Genomic DNA, 19,874 nt, shown 5'->3' on the forward strand with positions numbered 1-19,874 from the left:
GAACTCGCGGTCTCACCCCGCTTCCTGAACAAAACCTACCGGGGTCTGTCCGGGTTGTGAGACCTTCACCTCGAACCTGGGGATATTTTCTACGATGTGTTGATAAAAGTTGGTTCAGGGAGAAGGGTAAATGCCAAAGTTCCTGTTGCTCTATCTTTGTCATTTTAGCACATAGTAGTGTGTACTGTTAATGCTGTATCTGTGTATTGCCGGAGGGCCATCAGTGATCGTCCTTGATCCCTGCTCCCCCCCCCCCGTTCCATCTGCTTAATCCCTGCCCATCTTGTTCAACCTCTGTCCAGCCTGTATCCCACCACCTCGATGATAAAAGTCGACAATCTCTCTTCTACCGTTGCCTTCATTGTGAAGTCTTTTGCCTCACGGAGTTATTTCTGAAATCAGTGTTTGTTACCTGGAACTGCCAGAGGATTTATTTAATGCAGAATGAGGGAGGATAAAGGCAGTCACTACAATTTTAGTTTCAAAGTTACCAAACGGCCGCTGTGTTAATCTTTGCCAGACGGAAACTCCCAGTATTTAAAGTTGAGTCCGATATTTCCTGTTTTGGTCATGTTTGGAGAGGCAAATTCCCTGTTGCCAGGATCAGCCACAGGATCTGCAGGGAGTGGAGCACAGTTTTATCGCTCTCTGGTCACTTCCTCTCATTGAGAGTTAGTGGCCTCGGGAGCAGATGTAACAGACTGATAGTGGGTGGGGAGGATGTTGTGAGCATTCACTGTGTCGAATGCATTAACCCTGTGTTGGAATGCAGAGAAAACTAATGAATGTGGGACTTAAATTTGTGCAACTTCGTTCAGGCCGTCACAAACATCTTGTAATCAGTCAATAGTTGTGCATCATTTAAAGTCAAAAGAGAAAATGCTGAAACCGTTCAGCAGATCGGGCAGCGTCAATTCTGATAGTGAGTCTTCCACAGTTTCTCTTTCCATAGATCCAATCTGATGTACCGAGTTTCCAGCATTTAATTTCAATTTGAAATGAAAAGCCTGTTGTTCCTGTTAGCCTACAGGAAATGCGACGGCAAATTGTACTGGGCAAATTCTCATTTAACAATCGGATAATGATAAAATGCTTTCAGTTTAGCTGGTGGAGACAATGTGAAACGTATCCCTGCCTGCTGGTGACCCGCGCCCGCTGGTGACCCACGCCCAGGTTTTCCAGCCCGATATCTGGCCCAGTCAGAGGTTTATCAGGTTCCCATTCTGCCATCGGTTGATGCAGGAGTGTCAGCCTTTGAACTCTGAATGGCGGACACATGTTACCGGCAGTAAGGGAGTCCTCTGAAAATTGGTGTTTGGACTGTATACCTGGGGTGTAGACTCCGGGAAGATGGAACAGTCAGTATTTGGGATTTGACCAGGTCAGTACTTCTGTAGCTGGGGCTGAATGTTCCTCCTTCCATAATGAATCAGAAGTCTCGGGTTGCTGGACATTGGTTGTGGGGGAATCCCTGATGTGGGGAGGATGTGTGAGGATTCTGGGGTCGGTAAGTGTCACGTTCAGCTGTGTGACCCTATCACAGATTGTGGCCTTGGTGAAGTGGATCTGGAGATCGGGCTGCTCGGGCTCATCAGGTGTTGACAGAGTGTTTCTGGTCTGGTCTCAGTTGTTTGTTTTTGGGGTTCCTTTGGAGGCAATGAGTGATAATCTGAGGAGAGAATGAGAATGCTCAGAGGATGTGCAGACCAGCTAGCAGATGTTCTCACTGACATCTTCAACATCTCCCTGAGCGGCGCCACCGTTCCAACTTGCTTCAAGGCCGCCACCATCGTTCCCATGCCGATGATGTCTTCAGCGTCCTGACTAAATCACTACCGCCCTGTTGCACTTACATCCATCATCATGAAGTGTTTTGAGAGGCTCGTCATGAGGCATATCAAGACCCTGCTGCCCCCCTCACTGGACCCCCTGCAGCTTGCATACCGTACCAACTGCTGAACAGATGACGCCATTGCAACCAGCCTCCACCTGGCCCTAACCAACCTGGACAAAAAAAACACATGCGTTCGGACGCTGTTCATAGACTTCAGTTCAACATTCAACACAATCATCCCCCAGAAACTGATTGGAAAGCTGTGACTACTGGGTCTGAACACCTCCCTCTGCAACTGGATCCTAGACTTCCTGACTGGGAGACCTCAGTCAGTCCGGATCGGGAGCAGCATCTACAACACCAGCACACTGAGCACAGGGGCTCCCCAGGGTTGCCTTCTCAGTCCACTGCTGTTCACTCTGCTGACCCACGACTGTGCTGCAACACACAGCTCGAACCACATCACCAAGTTCGCCAGTGACAGGACCATGGTGGGTCTCATTAGCAAGAACGATGAGTCAGCTTACAGAGAGGAGGTGCAGCGGTTAACGGACTGGTGCAGAGCCAGCAACCTGTCTCTGAATACGAACAAAACAAAAAAGATGGTTGTTGACTTCAGGAGGACATGGAGCAACCACTCTCCACTGAACATCAACAGCTCCTCAGTAGAGATCATAAAGAGCACCAAATTTCTTGGTGTTCACCTGGCGGAGAATCTCACCTGGTCCCTCAACACCAGCTCCCTAGCAAAGAAAACACATCAGCGTCTCTACTTTCTGTGAAGACTGAGGAATGTCCATCTCCCACCCCCCATCCTCATCACATTCTACAGGGGTTGTATTGAGAGTATTGGAGCAGCTGCATCATTGCCTGGTTCGAAATTGCACCATCTTGGATTGCAAGACCCTCCAGCGGATAATGAGGTCAGCTGAGAAGATCATTGGGGTCTCTCTTCCCACCGTAATGGACATTTACACTACACGCTGCATCCACAAAGCAAGCAGCATTATGACGGACCCGACACACCCCTCATACAAACTCTTCTCCCTCCTGCCATCTGGGAAAGGGCACCGAAGCATTTGGGCTCTCATGACCAGACTATGTAACAGTTTCTTCCCCCAAGCTATCAGACTCCTCAATACCCAGAGCCTGGACTGACACCTTACTGTCCTATTGCCCTGTTTATTATTTATTGTAATGCCTGCACTTTATGCAGTCCTGTGTAGGTCTGTAGTCTAGTGTAGTTGTTGTTTGTGTGTGTTTTTTTTTTCTCTTTGTGTTGTTTTTTTTACGTAGTTCCATCTAGATTTTGTACTGTGTCCTGTAACACCATGTTCTGGAAAAACGTTGTCTCATTTTTGCTATGTACAGTGCCAGCAGTTGTGGTCGAAATGACAATAAAAATGACTTGAGTTGAGCTTCAGGGTTACAGGAGGAAGGCAGGAATATTGTTTTGGAATAAAATCAGCCATGGTTGAATGGTGGAGCAGACTCGATGGATAAAATCACCTCATTCGGTTCCTGTGACTTATGTCTTTCAGTGAGTTTTTATTTAGGAACATTCAGATCATTATATTTGTCTTCAATCTTTAGATTTCAGTGAGCAGAAATGTTTTGACCTCCTTTGTATTGTTAACATACTTCATTATCTTTCATGTTAAAGTTAGACCTGTGGTGAGAGATTTATTGGAAGAAAAGCCCACAACTGGAAGCAAACCACGACTGAAGACGAGGGAACAGCAACAAGTGAACCAGCCCGAGGACGGAGATCATCAACTGGAGAGAACCCATCTGACTCGGAGACTCCAGTAATTCAGTCAGGAGAAAGTTTGGTGAGTCTCCTTTACTCAAACACTGGTCCTTTAGACATTACATACCTGTACAAAGGAAGGTAGGATATAGTTGGAGTGAGACCGAATGTGCCCAAAAGTACCAGTTATGCCTCTGTCAGAACAGTTGCAATCACTCCAGCTCTGGTGATGTGCTGTCAGTATCCCAGCTCTTTAAATTCACTCACATTCCCTCAGTGTTTGTTCATTTCAAGGTCTTCCATCCTGTGAAGCAGCTTTTGGTCACTTCTGAGTGGGGAGATGGAAACGAAGGGGAGAGTTTATACTTAATATCTTTCCAAATAAAAAATACTTTGAAATTACTTGCTGCAAACTTGCTTGAGCTTTTCTCAACAACACACACAAAATGCTGGTGGAAGACAGCAGGCCTGTCAGCATCAAAAAGGAGAAGCACTGTCAACGTTTCAGGCCGAGACCATTCGTCAGGACAGGAGATGAAGGGTCTCGGGCTGAAACGTCCACAGTGCTTCTCCTTATAGATGTTGCCTGGCCTGCTGTGTTCTACCAGCCTTTTGTGTGTGTTTGAATTTCCAGCATCTGTAGATTTCCTCGTGTTTGCCCTCAGCATCACCCCCTGCTTCCTGCCATTCAGCTGTTCCCAGACTCTGGGGCTCTGTCACAAACACAATGTTCAGGAAGGTTAGTCAGATGGACCAAACAGAGGGTCTGGCTGACCTGTCCTTTTAATGTGACACCCCTGAACTCCACTTCAACTCTATTCAACTATATCTGGGAGAACTTCAATGACCATTCCTCTCAGCAAACAGCTGTTTGAATGATACACTGACTTACAGGAAGGGGTATCTGTGGTTCTCATTGTCAGGGTGTTTGGTTTACCAGGAGACAAAGACTCCTGTGTTTACACTGCAGCCGAATCCGGTTTACATCAGTCAAGCCATTGTTTATGAAAATAGTAAACAGTAGATTACTGCACTGGCTGAACCACCCAAACCAGATCACCCTGGAAAGTCCTCCCCAGAAACATTTGGGGTTTTGTGACCCAATTCAAGAAAATGGCCATGCTGCCCACTCCGTCAACAACATGGCAAATCCGGGCATGTGGCAGGGGACTTTTCCTCACACAACACTGGGTTCAGCGATGACATCTGTTATGCTTTCTTCATTATCCCCATGAAATCATTAAAAATGTCCAGTAAACAACTTTTGAAAACAAGTTCTCACCCACATGTGCTGTCACTCTGCGCCCCCACATACCTGATGTCATGTGTGGGTTCCCCACATTGGGATCTGACATCGCGTGTGCAATTCCTTACATCACACTGGCGCAGAAACAGTTGAACTTTACTGGCTGAGGTAACAATGGTCTGACCCACCCACCCCACCCCACAGTCAACAGAGGAATTACTCTCTTCCCATTGGTGTGAAGCAATGACACAAGGGACAAGGGGGCTCGTCTGTGGAAATGTCTGAGGCCATGGTGGTGGCGAGCAGAGATATTCACCACTTTGGGGGACAATTGCTGGCAGACTGTTGACCTGCAAGTGGGGCTAATGGTCTGGGCAAAGTAGATTGGATTGGTGATGGGAGCAAGGATGGACTGGTGTTGGGTATTATTAAATTACAGGATGGACATGATGGGCCAAGTGGCCTGTTCCTGGTCCTGTGTTTAAAGAGAAAGAATAACCAGACCCTTCTTGGCCCTACAGGATGTCCCAGTTGGTGTTTTAGCGACCAGTGCTTGGAGCTCAGTTGTTCCCAAACTGTGTCAACAATTTGGCTGAGGGACCAAATTAAACATTTCCAAGTCAGCTCTTGGAAAAAATGTATATTTGTATAATGTTAATGACAGAGAATGTATATTTATGATTATTGATACATTTTTGTTTCCATATTGTTAATGATATAAAACTTATATTTACAGATTGTTACTGACAGAGAATCGTATAATTTGTGTTCCGTGTGTTATCTGAATGTACTTGCCTGTGATGCTGCCACAAATCGGTGTCTCTTTGTACCTGTACCTTCCCGTACTTGTGCACTTGGCAATAAATTCAACAGGACCTGAGAAATCTCTGTGAGATTTGATTAGTGATGATCATCTTGGCAGCTCGCTAGGCCAATGATAGAGATACTACAGTGTCAAGTACAAGACCTTAACAGTGTCGATGAACAGAGGGATCTTGGAGTCCCAAGTTCATCGCCCCCTGAAAGTGGCTACACAGATTGACAGGCTGGTTAAGAAGGCAAATGACATGCTTGCCTTTATTAGTCATGATATAGCATTCAAAATTCAGGAAGTTATGTTGCAGCTTCATGAAACGTGAGTTTGGCCACATCTGGAGTATTTCATACATTTCTGGCTGCCTCATTCCAGGGAGGATGTCAATGTCCCTGGAGAGCGTGCAGAAAAGGCTTACCAGGATATTGCCTGGATTCGAGGGCATGAGCTATAACAACTTGGGTTGTTTTCTCTGGAGTGATATAGGCTAGGGTGAGATGATGGAGGTGTATAAAATTATGAGAGGCATAGATAGAGAAGACAGACAATATTTTTTTATCCTGGTTGTAAATGTCTAATACAAAAGGCCATGTATTTGATGTGAGAGCGGCTAGTTTGAAAGGAGATGTGAGGTACAAGTGTTTTTACCAGACAGAGTGGAGGGTTGCTATGATGTGCTGCCGGGGTGATGGTTCTGGCAGACACAATATTAAGAGATATTTAAATCAGCACCTGGATGTGAGGAAGCTGTGGACATTATGTCAGCAGAAGGGATTATTTGGCCATTTGATTCCTAATTTAATTAGCTGAGCAAAACATTTTGGGCCGAAGGGCATGTTCAGGTACTGTACTGTTCAATGTTCTGTGTCTTTTGTCGAGAGGTTTCAGGCAGACGGAGGCAAAAGGAGTGAGTGGGAGCAACAGGTCAGCTGGAGCCCAGTGTGAGATCACCCAGTTCTGTAGGAGAAACAAAAACTGTGTGTTTAATGGTGAGGGACTGAGGTGCAGTGGGTAGGGAGGGAGGTAGAAGGTACATTGGGTAGAAGGTGTGGGAAAAGGCTCCGAAGCATTCAGGCTCTCATGACCAGACTATGTAACAGTTTCTTCCCCCAAGCTATCAGACTCCTCAATAGCCAGCACCTGGACTGACACCTTGCCCTATTGTCCTGTTTATTATTTATTGTAATGCCTGCACTGTTTTTGTGCACTTTATGCAGTCCTGTGTAGGTCTGTAGTCTGGTGTCGTTGTTGTGTTTGTTTTTTTTTTCTGCTATGTGTTGTTTTTTTACGTACTTCAGTCTAGTTTTTGTAATTAACACCATGGTCCTGAAAAACGTTGTCTCATTTTTACTATGTACTGTACCAGCAGTTATGGTCGCAATGACAATAAAAGTGACTTGTCTTGACATTGTATTTATTGTAAGAGTTATTAGGTATAAGAGTGAAAATGACTTTAACGATTATTTGGACTTTGTTGAGATTGTACCTGGAATATGGTGTAAAATCCCGCTCCCCATACTAACACGGGTTATACAGACCAAAGAACAAACTGCCGGAGGAACTCAGTGGGTCGGGCAGCATCTGTGGAGGGAAATGGACCGTCAACATTTCGGGCCGAGACCCTCCCTCTGGACTGAGAGTGGACAGGAAATAGTCAGAGAAAAGAGGTGAGGGGTGGGGATGGGGCAAGAGCTGGGGAGTGAGAGGTGGATCCAGGTGAGGGGGAGGTGGGAAGGTGGAAATAATGACATGAGTGGAAGGTGAGTGGTTGGGACAACACGGGGCTGCAGAAGATGGAAATTAATTCCATGGAGGATTAAAAAACCTAGTGAGCTGGGATGCAGTCCATCTGGCCCAGTCTCTGAAAAAGGGGATGGACTGAGATGAGAGGAAATGCCTCCACTCCGAGGGTGGTGAATGTCTGAAAAACCCCACCACAGAGGGCGGTGAAGACTCAATGATCATCCTCACGTAAAACAGAGACTGGCAAATGTGTGGAGACTGAAGGGATCAAGGAAATGAGGATCGGGCAGAAACATTTGCCTGAGATGGGAGAGCAGCCATCATCTTGTTGATGGTTTGAGGGGCTAAATGACCACCTCCAGCGGATTCTCACTTGATGTTTCAGTGTTCTTGTCCAGTGAAGCTCCGGATGGATGTGGATAGAAAATAGTGTGATTCCAATGAAACCTGCACAATTCCTGTTCGGGTGGGAATTTTACGTCGGACCGGGATGGGAATCGAGCCCGTAACTCTGAGAACCGGGAGGTGGAGCAATGGGGACGGGAAGATACAGAGGGAAAAATTAAAAATGTAACTGGTGTAAATATGAAATAACGTGTAAAATGCGGCAGGTCGGTCGGGCAGTGTGTGAGGGGCTAGGAACGTAGTCGCCAGTTCAGACGGGAGACCCTCCACCCGTCACATAATCCAGGTTCTCGCTCCCATTTCAAATGCAGATCTGCAGCATCTGAGGTTTTCGCTTCCGAGGCCCCGCCCCCACTCTCACAGTCTCCGGATGGGCTGGGGTTTTCTTTCCATTCTCTGTTGAAGGGGATCGTCGTCTGGGAGCCAGTGAACCGATCACTGTCTGCGGGACAAATTGATCAAGTTCTCATCGGTCAGTATTGAGGCCGGTCACTCGGGGTGAACGCGACTGACAATTTCCCATCGGTGACTACTGGGGCAGGGGGGAACCTGATGTTAGGAAGTGAGTCCCATAAATTTCCTCGAACTGGCGGCCTCGTCCCACTTCCTGGATACAACCTGTTGTGGTCGTTCTGGTTATGGGACCTTCACACAAAACCGTCTGACATGAACTGCCGCTCAGCCCCTGGTGTTCTGGTCCCAGGAGCGATGTCAGGACTAAGCCCATCCGTTAAGTTGTACCTGGGGAACTTTACCTCCATCACTCAGCCCGGTAGTGGATCTAGTCTTCACCTGGATCGATGTCTGGGGTCGATAATTGTTTTACATATTTCCAGCACACTGGAAGCGGACGTTCGGTACATTGTGTCCTTGCAGACGGAGGGTTAAACAGAGTAATCGCACCCTCGGGACACTGCTCCTCGTGTATGGGTAGTTTCATCTTCCCCGTTCAGACAGGACAGTGAGATCCAGATCTCTCACGTCCTCTGGGGAGAACTGGGAAGTTTACATCATCTTCTTCTATTTCTGCGACTTGACAGCATGCAGCCAATGTTTCCCGATGTGTGGCCCTATTAATGGGAGAATTAAGTTTTTTTTCATGTATCTGAGTTTCCCAGAAATCTGTACACTCCTTCCGGAATTTCTAAAGGAGCAACCCAGGCTGTCTAATATTTCCCCACGATTAAAATGGGGAATCTTCTTTTTACATGTTACCAATGTACAGTGAAACATTGTCTTTGGTGTCATCCCCACAGATCAATACATTACAACAACACATTGAGGTGATATAAGGTGAAACAAAAACAGAATGTAACAACTCATTCTGGTTACAGAGAAACTGCACTGCAGGTAGATATGTGATGCAAGGTCACATCTTGTTAGACTGTGGGGTCAGGAGTCCATCTCATCACACTGGGGAACATTCAGTTTGCTTATAACAGCAGAATGGACACCGCCCTTGACACCGTCAGTGGGAAGTATAGGCTGACTCCATGGAGGGGAGGTTGGTTTCTATGTTGTACACAGCTGTGTCCACAGTTCTCCGCTATTTCGTTCAGTTAAAGGAAGAGCAGTAGCCATATGAAGATGTGAAGTATCAGGATGGGATACTTTCTGCGGTGCATTGATAAAGTGTGTAGAGTTGAAAAGTATACCAAAATTCTTATTGTTTGTTCTGGCTTTGTTATATTGGAATCTGTTATCTCCTAGCATGTACTATTATCTCAGGATCTGTGTACTGCTGGAGGACCATCAGAGATTGCCCTTGATCCTCTTCTCCCATCAGGCTCAATCTGCTCATCCCCTGCCTATTTTGCTCAACATCTGCCCTGCCTGTATCCCAACACCTCAATGATATATATCAACCATCTTGTTCAACCTCTGTCCAGCCTATATCCCACCTCCTCAGTGAGATATATCAACCAACTTGTTCAACATCGGCCCTGCCTGTATCCCATCACCTCAATGATATATATCAACCATCTTGTTCAACCTCTGTCCAGTCTGTATCCCAATGCCGCAATGATAGATTTCAGCAATCTCTCTTTCAAACTTTGTCTTCATTGTGAAATTTTGTTTTGCATCTTTTCCAGGATATTTTTATATAGACAGGACTACCAGAAGTTTAATTGAACACAGCACGTGGCAGGGTAATTGCAGCCATTTCAATTTTAGTTTCACCGTTACAAAATGGCTGCAGAGTTAATCTTTGTCATAATTGAACTCATAGCATCTGATGTTAAGTTTGTTATTTCCTTTCTCGGTTATTTTCAGGGAGCCACTTCCTCTGTTTCCAGGGTAACGGCCCGTCAGAGCTGAAGCAAGTGTTGCACTTTTTATCGCTTTGTGGTCACCGCCTCTCAGCGTAGAGACAGTGGCCTCGGGAGCAAATGTAACAGAATGATAGTGGGAGGAAAGGATGCTGTGACTATTGACTGTATGGGATGTGTTACACCAGGGTCAGAATGAACTCAGAACTAACAAATTAGTTGGGGTGGGGTGGTATTTACAGTCTAGGGTGGCAATCAGTTACTATCTGTGCATTAAAATGAAGATGGAGAAAATACTACAGTTGCAGGAAATTTAAGGAGATAATACTGGAAACGCTCAGCAGATCGGCCGCATTTTGGACAGTCTCAGTTCTGGAACTGGGTCTTCCACCATTTGTCCTTTCAGAGATGTAGTCTGATGTACTGAGTTCCCAGCATTTCCTACTTTATAATTTTACATTTTGTTCCTGCTACACTGCAGGAAACATGGCAGCCAGCTGTGCTGGGCAAGATCCCACACAGCAGGAAGATTGTGATCAAATGTGTTCGGTTTAGCCTCTGGTGTCAGGCTGAAGTGTACCCGCATTCTCTATACAGACCGGGGAACCAGCCTGAGCACCGGCCCCGGCAGAGGGTCATTAGGTTCCAATTCCACCTCAGTTTGTGAATGGGAAATGGCAGAAACACCACGGCAAATCGCCGGCACCAAAGCGTCTTTGCATGGGTGATGATATTGGGCCGGTGACTCTGAGGATATGGAACTGGCAGTATACGGGCTTCTGTCCAGGTTGGTAATTCTGCAGCTGGGATCGGAATTTTCTCAGTCTGCAGTGAAGCTGAAATCCCGGGATGTTGGACATTGGTTATGGGGAAATCACCATCAACACTGCCCAATAGGCCATCACATCTGTGAAGTATTTTGGAGATTATTTAAAAGTTAACTAGGTAGTTGGGTGAAGTTGGGCAGTGATGTTGTTCATCTGAACTTTGGTAAAGTCTGTAACAAGATCCCGCATGGCAGCTGATCGGGAAGGTTCAGTCACGTGGGATTCACGGGGAGCTGGCGAGGTGGATTCACACCGGGATCGAGAACAGGAAACAGAGGGAGATGATTGAAGATGGTTTTAGCGAATGGAGGCCTGTAGCGAGTCGAATGTGTGTGTCAGTGTCGACACCTCTGTAATTCATTATTCATGCCATTGATTTGTACATGAATGTACAAGGCACGATTAGCAAATTTGAATTGAATTGTACTAAATTGACTTTATTTCTTACATCCTTCACATACATGAGGAGTAAAAATCTTTACGTTACGTCTCTAAATGTGCGATGTGCAAACAAAGTAATTTATAATTTAAAATCATTTGAACATTCCATATAATATAGATTACCACAGATCAACGTGAGTTAATTAGTCTGATGGCCGGGTGGAAGGAGTTGTTCCGGAGCCCGTTGGTCCTGGTTTTTTATTCTGCGGTGCATTTTTTCAGAAGGTAGCAGCTGGAATAGATTGTGGTTGGGGTTTCTCTGGTCCCCAATGATCTCTCGGGCCCTCTTTACACACCTGTCCTTGTAAAGGTCCTGAATCATGGGAAATTCACAACTACAGATGTGCTGGACTGTCCGTACCACTGTCTACAGAGTCCTGCGATTGAGGGATGTACAGTTCCAATACCAAGCAGTGATGCAGCGAGTTAGGATGCTCTCAGTTGTGCCCCCATAAAAAAAAACTTCTTCTGATTTAGGGGTGTTGGCATATAGATGAGGGTAGTGCAGTGGACGTGATCTACATGGATTCTAGTAAGGCGTTTGACAAGTTCACACAGTAGGTTTATTCAGATAATCAGACGGCATGGGATCCAGGGAAATTTGGCCAGGTGGATTCAGAATTGGCTTGCCCGCAGAAAGCAGAGATCGTGGTGGAGCGATTACATTCAGATCGGAGGGTTGTGACTAGTGGTGTCCCACAAGGATCGGTTCTGCGACCTGTACGTTTCTTGATTTTTATTAATGACCTTTATGTCGGGGTAGAAGGGTGGGTTGGCAAGTTTTCAGACGACACAAAGGTCGGTGATATTCTACATAGTGTAGAGGATTGTCGAAGATTGCAGAGAGGTATTGATAGGATGCAGAAGTAGGCTGAGAAGTGACAGATAGAGTTCAACCCGGAAATGTGTGAGATGGTACACTTTGGAAGGAAAAACTCCAAGGCATAGTACAAAGTAAATGGCAGGATACTTGGTAGTGTGGAGGAGCAAAGGGATCTGGGGGTACATGTCCAGAGATCCCTGAAAGTTGCCTCACAGGCAGATAGGGTAGTTAAGAAAGCTTATGGGGTGTGAGCTTTCATAAGTCGAGGGATAGAGTTTAAGAGTCGTAATGTAATGATGCAGCTCTATAAAACTCTGGTTAGGCCGCACTTGGAGTACTGTGTCCATTTCTTGTCGCCTCACTATAGGAAGGATGTGGAAGCATTGGAAAGGGTACAGAAGAGATTTACCAGAATGCTGCCTGGTTTAGAGAGTATGGATTATGATCAGAGATTAAGGAAGCTAGGGCTTTACTCTTTGGAGAGTAGGAGGATGAGTGGAGACATGATAGAGGTGTACAAGATATTAAGAGGAATAGACACAGTGGACTGCCGGCGCCTCTTCCCCAGGGCACCAATTGCTCAATACAAGAGGACATGGCTTTAAGGTAAGGGGAGGAAAGTTCAAGGAGGATATTAGAGGAATGTATTTTACCCAGAGTGTGGTTGGTGCGTGGAATGCACTGCCTGAGTCAGTGGTGGAGGCAAATATACTAGTGGAGTTTAAGAGACAACTATGGTAAACGGAGGAATTTAAGCTGGAGGGGGGTATATGTGAGGCAGGGTTTGATGGTCGTCACATTATTGTGGGCCGAAGGGCCTGTAATGTGCTGTATTATTCTATGTTCTATGATACCGAACTTCCTCAACCGTCTGAGGCGCTTTTGTGCCTTTTTCACCACACAGCTGATGTGAACAGACAGTGTGAGATTCTTGGTGATGGGGATGCCGAGGAACTTAAAGCTGTTCACTAACTCAGCCCCAGATCGACTAATGTCAATAGGGGTTTACCCGTCTCCATTCCTTCTGTAATCCACAACCAGCTCCTTTGTTTTTGCGACATTGAGAGGAAAGTTGTTACTTTGCCACCACTGTGTCAGAGAGATGACCTCTTCCCTGTAGGCCACCTCGTTATTGCTTGAGAGGAGGCCAATCTATGCGGTGTCGTCGATAAATTTCATTAGCAGATTAGAGCTGTGGGTGGCGACACAGCCATGGGTATACAGGGAGACTAAATTCGGGAGACTGGTTGTTATGGCAACAGCTGACACTGAATTTCAAAGACATCTTGGTCAGCTTTTGAGATGGGCTGAGGAATGGCAAATGGTTTTTAACTTGGTCAAGTGAGAGATGATGCATTTTGGACAGTCAACTAGGTAGGATTGGTATAGTGAACAGGAGGACTTCGGGTGTTGTGGAACAGAGCGACCTGGGGTGAAAAGAGTACAGTTCACTGAAAGTGGACGTGCAAGTATAGAGGGTGAACAAGAGGGTTTTAATAATGCTGGCCATTAGTTAGGGTATTGAGTTCTGGATTATGGGCATTATATTGTGTTTATATAATTTTTTGGTGCGGATACACAAAGTATTACGTACAGTTGTGTTTACCCTACTGTGGTACAGATATTATCAGTCTGGAGAGGTTGCAGACGAGATTGCTGAAGATGCTGCCTGGACTAGAGGGCCGAGTCATAGGAAGTGGTTGGCCGAGCTGGATCTTCATTCCAGAGGAGAATGGAGGTGACATTGTAGGAGTTTAGGAAATCAAGAGGGAGTATAGATAATGTGGTTGGTCACATTATTTTTCCAAGGGTTCAGGATTCAAGCTTGCATAATGTCACTCCAGTACAGCAGAACAAAATAATTGTTACTCTGTGTTCGAAGCAGGACACAGAGAAAAAAAAACAACAACAAAATGACAGAGACCACAATAATACAAATAAAGTATGAATGCTTAAAACATTGATTGTATGTCCCTAAAGTGACGATAGGCACAGGAGAATCTGAAGATATGGAGACTGATATTGATCGTCTGTCCATAAAGTTACTTTAGGCAGAGAAGTGCCTAGAACTGTCAGGAAACTAGTAGTGGGTAGGGTGTGGAGGGTGGATTATGGGTATAGGTGTTGATCAGGCTCACTACTTGGGGGAAATGACTGTTTGGAGCCTAATTGTCCTGGCGTGGATGTTACAGATCCACAATTCCTTTAAGGTAGCACCAGAGTCGTAAAGAGAGTTTTGGGCATCTTGACCTTTATAACGCAGGTTATTAAGAAGAGTGGTTGGGATATTAATGCTAAAGTTGTAACAGACACCGTGATTTCCAAATTTGCGGAATTGTGTGCAGTTCCGTTCAGCTGCTGGGAAGAAAGATATCGATAAGCGTGAAAAAGAGAATGGAAAATTACACGGACATTGCTGGTTTTTCAGAATATCATTATAGTCATAGGTTGAACAGGTTAGAACTTGATTACCTGGAATACAGAGAAATGATGGGGTATATGCAGGGTTCCAACTTTTTTTATGTCATTTGCCCCTACAATTAAAGCAGAGGTCCATGGATCCCAGGTTGGGAACCCCCGCTTGAGATATAGAAATCTATGATGGTATAAATAGGGTGAATAAAGGTAGGACTTTTCCCCTCAGGTTGGGTAAGATCATGGATTTAGGGCAAAAAGTGTCACATTTATGGGGAATCTGAAGGGGAACTACTTCAATCAGAGGGTGGTGCGAATGCGGAACCAACTCCCAGCAGAAGTAAGAGATGGAGGCTCGATTGTAGAATTTGAGAGATGTTTGGGTGGGTATATCAATGAGGGAGGGATAGAGGGCTATGGTCTGGGTGCAGGGAGATGGAACCACACCGAACATGGCACGGACTGGATGGGCTAACAGTCCTGTGTCTGTGCTCCAAGGGCTCTGTGAATCTCAATTGAAACTTCTACACACAATCGACAGGTCGAATCCAACAATGTGATTTTATTTTGGACCAGCGTCTGCACTTCTGAGAGCTCTGTAGAGCTGAAACTACCATGAAACTACTGAATGCACCCAGAAAGGGTGAATACAACCACTGGAATTTTAGTATCACCATTACAAAAAGGCTGAATGTTCAGTTCACCTTTTTCACAATGAAACCGAGAACGTGTCACACTGAGTTTGTTGTTTCCCCGCTCGGTTATCTTTGCGAGTCACTTCCTCCGTCACCAGGGCAACAGCTCACCAGAGCTGCAGAGAGTGTTGAACATGTTTCTCGCTCTCTGGTTGCTGACTCCCAGCGGAGAGAGAGTGGCCTCAGATACGAGGATGCTTCGAGCGTTTACTGTCCGGGATGGAATGAAGAAGATTGTAGGGATTGTATTTATGCAATTCTGTTCAGTGTGTCAAACATCTTGCAGTCAGTCAATCATTTCTGCATCAAAAGAACAAAATTAAATCTGCTGTACTGAGTTACCAATGCTATATTTTCAATTTTATATTTAAAACATTTTCTTCCTGTTACACGACGGGGAAAGTGGCTGCTAATTGACCTGTGCTACACCACACTCAATAAAATAATGAACAACTGTGTTCAATGTAACTGTGGGAACAAGCTAAAATGTATCAGCACCCTCTTTGTGGTCCAAGGCCCATGTTTTACAGCTAATCCCCGTCTAGAAAGAGGATCATCAGGCTCCAGTTCTGTCACGGGTTGGTGTGGGAGTGTAAGTTTTTGAATTGGGATTAGCTGAGACACTGCCGCATATTACCGGCAGCAAAGAGCCCTGGGAGAGTTGGTGCTTGCGATGCAATCTTGGGATGTGGTTTCCAGGAATATGGGACTGGCAGTGTTTGGGCTTCGGTCCACGTTGGTGCTTTTACAGATGCGGCTGGATGTTACTCCTTCCGTAATTAAGCAGACGTCTCAGGTGGCTGGATATTAGTAGCGTGAATCTCTCAGAGTGAGATGCGGGAACACCCAGTGTGAGATGTGGAAAAGATGTGCGGGCTGTGACCTTCTGAGGTTGGATCCTGGAATACCACACATGTCTTGAACCAGATAAAATGAATCAGGGAATCAAGTTGTCAGGGTTTATGAGATGTTGAGTGAGTATTTCTGTTCTGTGCCCAGATGTTTAGTTCTGAAGTCTCTTTGGAAGCAAAGCAGAGAATGAGTTCCCATTCCATCCCTCACAGGAAGAGGCTGTGATTAAATAGGCTGTTTTGTGTTTGCACCAGTAGAAATAGACCGGGGTTTTGGAAATCAATTCACAATTGGAAATTTCCCCTCACTCTCACCTGTCTATCGGCCAGTGGGAGTCAAACAGAAACTCAGGATGCTGAAGATAGAACAGAACATGACAGGAACAGGCCCTTCGGCCACAATGGTGTGCCAAACCAGCTGAAAAGTAAATCACCCCCCCCCCCCATATCTAGGGTTGGTTGGGGGGTGGGGGTTGAAGTTACGGTGCGGATGAATATTTTCCAACTGAATAACAACAAGCCTGCATGAAGTGGGAATGGAGAGGGTGTCTGGATTAGACGGAGAGTCTGGGATCTGAGAGTGCAGCCTCAGAATAAAGAAGCGTCACTTTAAAACTGAGATGAGAGACATTACTTCAGTCAAAGGTTGTTTGATCTGTGGAATTTGTCACCACGAACAGTGGTGGAGGCTATCGTTGGGTATATTCATGTTCTGGATTTCTAAATTGGTTGAGAATTATAGCAGGAAGCAGGAATACGGTGTTGGAAAATAATCCTTCATGATTGATTATGGAGAAGACTAGAATGACTTTATCACATAATTCTCCTGTTATATATTATGACTTGTATCTTATACTATGACTGAATGATGACTTCCTTGTATTCCATCACAAGCAAGAGAAAATCTTCAGCTGCTGGAAATCCAAGCAACACCCACAAAATACTGGAGGAACTAAGCAGCTGGAAGAGAGGAGCATTGACATCCAGATGTTGCCTGGCCTGATGAGTTCCTCCAGCATTTTGTCTGTGTTCCTTTGTATCCCATATCAGGCTTTGTAAAGTTTGAGGAACAGTTACAGATTTCTTCACTCGGATCATGACATATGCGCTCAAAATTTAAATGTCAGGTTAACGCTTTGTTCTCGTTTGTTTTAGTAACATACTTCATTACTTCTTTTATTGAAGTTAGATCTCCGGTGAGAGGGTTATTGGAAGAAATGCCCACAACTGGAAGTGAACCAGAACTGAAAACGAGGCAACAGCAACAAGTGAACCAGCCCGAGGACGGAGATCATCAATTCGACAGAACCCTTCTGACTCAGAGTTTCCATTGAAAGTCAGGAGAAAGTTTGGTGTGTCTCATTTACTCAAACACTACTCCTTTAGAAATTACATTTCTGTACCAAGGAAAAGAGGAAATAGCTGGAGTGATGCGGAATAAATGTAGCAGTGCCAGTTGCAATCATTCCAGATCTACTGATGCGCTGTCAGCATCAGCTCTGTGAAGCCATGCATATTCCTCACATTATTTGCTCATTTCAAACTCTTTATCTGGTCTGATGTTTCCTTGCTTGTCTGTGTTAGGTCCCAATCATCTCAAAATGCGTTGAAAATTTTCTCCCTTTAGAAGACACCGCAGCGCTTCTGGCTCTAGTGAATGCAGAAATGTGGAATTACCATGAACTACAGGAACATGTCATTGACTCCTCTGTCTATTGCAAGCTGCAATGATATACTTGCCCTCGAGTATATCGTCGTGCAAGCCTCTGCTAGGAGCAAACCATCTTGAAGCCAAATGTCCCAGCACCACATTTCATTCAGTCTGAACTAGCAAATGCCAACGAATAATTTAAATTTACATACCCTGTCGTCATCGTGTTTTTCTACCAATAAATTGTCAGAACCTATGAATCTGTGATTAAGCAGAAATAGGTTTTGCAATGTTCCCATTTGATCCTGTACCAAAGCCATGGGTTATACCTGTACTTGAGATGAACGAATGTCCTTGCAGCCAAGACTACTGGAGCTGCCGGAGTCGGTTTAAACTCAGTATGGGAAGCAGCGTGTTGGGTCAGATGATGGAGGAGTTGATATAAAGGTAGATGCAATGTTCAGAGAAACTGTGGAAAGATTGGCTATGGAGAGGGCATCGTGTAGTGAAAAGCAGCAACAGTTTCCCCTCCCCCTCCCCACTCACCCTCTTACCCTCCTATTCTTTTGCCAATATTGATCGCGGGAGTTAGGAACTCTTTCTGCTCACTGCCCAGAGAAATTAAAGCCTTTTATTCCATTCAAAGCTCTGTTTGTTTATGAAGAGTGGGTTTGAAGTGTTAACGAAATGAACATGGGAGAATGCGTAACGAAAGTTTAAATCAGATCAGCAGCAGGTTCGGTAGGCCGAGTGGTCCACTTATGTACTTGGTGTGTTGATTAGAAAAGTTCTGACAGTTTAATTAGTGTAAGCCAATATAAGTTCAAGTGAAAAGAAACCATACATTGATTAAGTATATACATCGAGATTTGTGTGTTAATGTTGTATCCCAGCAGGTTGCAGATCGACCATGACACAATTGGTGAGCTGGTCCGCATTGTACGGGACCGAGGGACGCGCTCCCCGTTCCCTGTTACTGACTCTACAGTCTCCCCATCTACCGCGCAACAGCTCACCGCACCGCCCACTGCCCACGCGCGCCCTCTCGCGGAAATTCGTCACCCTCGGGCTGACGATGAGAAGATTTAAGCATGCTGCGCGTGACCGGTATCTCTCGTGAAGTGACGTAACATTTACTTGTCTCTCATTGGTGAAACCAAATACCAATTTAGCATACCAACCAATAGGGATATGGGCTTCGTCATTTAGGAGTTTCCTTAACAAGGAGTTGGCGGAGCTGTCAGGGCGATGGACTGAAGTGGGAGTTCAGGGGATTTATCTCCTCAGAATGAGCTCGGATGGAGAAGGCTTCAGCATATTTTTAGTGCACACCGATAAAGTGTTGCCTGCAAGTGCGGAGTCGGGTGATTTTAACAGCAAGTCACGATCTTACTATCTGACACGGTGGGCTGGAGGGACCCGGTGGCTGCTTTTTGTTTGAGGTGTCTGGGTTTAAACGGCGGAGTAAACAGACACACCTCGGGCCAGCAGGCTGCCCCAGTGGGTGTTGTGTGGTCAGATGCTTGGAGTATGGCTGCTCCCTGTCTGCATTAGGGACAAAATGCAACACTTACAAGTCTGTTACTGACTGAAAACATCTATATTCATTCTTTTTTTTTGTTTATGATACAATCATTGTCCAATTTATGTTCAAGTTTAGTAGACATTCAAAACATACATGAAAACACATGAACACAGCCAAATACAACAGCATTACTGCACACAAAGCCTCTTTACTGGAGACTGCCTCTCTAAGATACCCCAAGGGTATAGGCATTTCCTGAATATTATTATCTATCCATCGTAGCCTCTGCCATCCTCTCCTTCTTTTGCCTTCTGTTTTACCGAACATGAGAGTCTTCTCCAAGGAATCCTGTCCCCTCATGATGTGGTCAAAATAATTGAGCTTTTCAAGCTTCCCAGTGAGCAGTCTGGCGTATTTCTCCAAGTATTGACTTGTTGGATCTTCTTGCTGTCCAACGAACACTTTCCCCCAACATCCAAGTTCAGAAGCGTCGATTATTTTGTATTCAGCCTTATTAATACTCCAGCTGTTACAGCCTTACATCACAACTGGAAATACTATATACTTGACTCTACGGTCCTTCG

General features: G+C 45.3%; 1 protein-coding gene across 2 annotated transcripts in view; it reads left to right on the forward strand.

Annotated features, from left to right (window-relative positions):
- Nucleotides 1-3,618: 3,618 nt before the first annotated feature.
- The window catches only part of LOC132388010 (NACHT, LRR and PYD domains-containing protein 3-like), a 39,452-nt gene continuing 23,196 nt past the window's right edge, over nt 3,619-19,874 (forward strand). The window contains exon 1 of one of the 2 annotated variants that reach the window (XM_059960346.1): nt 3,619-3,666. The gene's annotated coding sequence lies outside the window, so the exon portion shown is untranslated. Of the gene's footprint in view, nt 3,667-17,418; nt 17,467-19,874 lie in introns of those variants that run through there. The other variant, XM_059960345.1, reaches the window with a different exon arrangement.

The sequence above is a fragment of the Hypanus sabinus genome, unplaced genomic scaffold (genome assembly GCF_030144855.1).
Source record: "Hypanus sabinus isolate sHypSab1 unplaced genomic scaffold, sHypSab1.hap1 scaffold_249, whole genome shotgun sequence".
NCBI classification, from domain to species: domain Eukaryota; kingdom Metazoa; phylum Chordata; class Chondrichthyes; order Myliobatiformes; family Dasyatidae; genus Hypanus; species Hypanus sabinus.